This window comes from Pygocentrus nattereri, chromosome 6, assembly GCF_015220715.1.
Source record: "Pygocentrus nattereri isolate fPygNat1 chromosome 6, fPygNat1.pri, whole genome shotgun sequence".
Classification (NCBI taxonomy): Eukaryota; Metazoa; Chordata; class Actinopteri; order Characiformes; family Serrasalmidae; genus Pygocentrus; species Pygocentrus nattereri.
The window spans coordinates 45,654,813-45,656,798 of record NC_051216.1 but is presented as its reverse complement, the minus strand read 5'-3'; positions in this window follow the sequence as shown (position 1 = coordinate 45,656,798).

Below are 1,986 nucleotides of genomic sequence, written 5' to 3'. Positions count from 1 at the left end.
TTAAAAAAAAATTTTTATTTATTTTGTTTATTTTAAGTTGGCTGGATATTCAGATGCTATTGAGGGTCAGTGTGTTTGGATTGTTGTGGTTGGAGCCCATCATGCGAGATGTATGCTTGGTCTAATTATACACCTACATACCTGCATGCTCACCTGTGTTCGGCTCAAAAATGAACCACGCTCTCAAACACGATTACACTTACAAAGCCACAGTTTTTAGGGGGTGTTTTAACCAAAGGGGCTAAAAATAATGATGTGGACGTTGTGGGCCAACGCAAATATCCTATATTTTTCACACAAATGTCTGGCGATACGGATTTCAGTGCATGACTGTTTATTAAATATTGATATTTGAAGCGGATCCACCTGGATTACGTTTACAGAGAAGGTAGAGGATTACAAATGCAGCACTTTAGTGTCACCTAAACATTCTGCTCTCATTACACTAAATGGTAAAATCTAAACATCGGTCTGACTTTTTTTTTGGTCTGACATATCTGCGTATACGATTTTAATACCATACCCGTAATGATGTAAATAACTGTTAGCTAATATAATGGGGTGTGTATGTCTTTTTTTTTTTTTTTTTTTTTTTTTTTTTTTTTTTTATACATACATACATAGACACGCATGCATACGCACACACACACACACATTCCAGTTTTTGACATAATTTAAAAATGTCTGTCTTTATATTGTGTGTTAATTTCATGATGAATGGACCAAAAGAAAGTTACTTCATAAAAGTCTGGTTCCATTGACTTACATTAAAAGTAGGTTTTTCTTCCTTCTGTAAAGTTACCAATTTGGGGTGTATATGTGGGGGTGTATGTATGTGTGTGTGTATGTATGTGTGTATGTGTGTATGTGTGTATGTGTGTGTGTGTGTGTGTGTGTGTGTGTGTGTGTGTGTGTGTGTGTGTATATATATATATATATATATATATATATATATATATATATATATATATATATATATATATATATATATATATATATATATATATTGTGTGTGTATACATACATACATACACATATAAATAAATTGGTGTGTTAATCTATATGTTATGTATGTTATATCTACATATATTTCAGAGTGGATGGACAAATGAAGTTGGTCGATTACACACATATAAGTGTATATAAACGTACATATCCTACATCTTTCTAGTGTCTTTTTCCCCCTGAGGTCTGTTTATTTTACGTACATAACACCACACAAACGTTATAATCATCTGTTTTAAATTACTATTTTCCAGCCTTTCTTAATCCCTTGGATTAAGCCTGTATTTGTTACTGTTGTGTACAAATGATCTCTTGTCTGATTGGCTGCCCTGCATGTGTCTTGTTCAAAAAGCAGTCTGGCATGGAGCGCTCTGTACAACTTCAGTGTGAATGGGTGAACCTAAACAGTGTTTACATGCTTTTCCCCAGAATTATCCCCATTATAGACCAGCTTTATGTATTAACATGTAGCTGTTTTACATTAAGGTTAAGATTTATGCCCATAATTATCAGTGGAGCCTGCCGTTGTTGTGGACCTTCATGTGACCAAGATATTGACTCTGCAAAAGTGCTACTGAGACCGATAAGTTCGTGGGCCGGCAGGATCAGCTGATAGTCTGGCTCTAATTGTTTCTCCACTTTCTGTTGTCGCCAGTTGTTCGTTTGCTTTGAAATCCTGCATCTCGAGTTATTTGCCTTGCATAAAATTGCTTATAAAATCTGCAGATCAGTCCTGTGGCTGAGAATTGTTGTGGTCCTGATGAGGGTGGCAGCGGTGACTCATGTGAGTGGCGTCTTGCGTGCGGTTTGGATGGTACGCAGATTGGAAGCCCTGAATGTCAGCCTTTTTAGACAAGGGGACCAAGAGCGTTTCGTAGGGAGAGAACTTTGATCATAAACACAGGAACAGAGCAGTCAACACGTTCAGACGTTCAGCCCAAGGCAAGGCCGTGTTATGAAGTATCGTAGAAAGACAGGGAC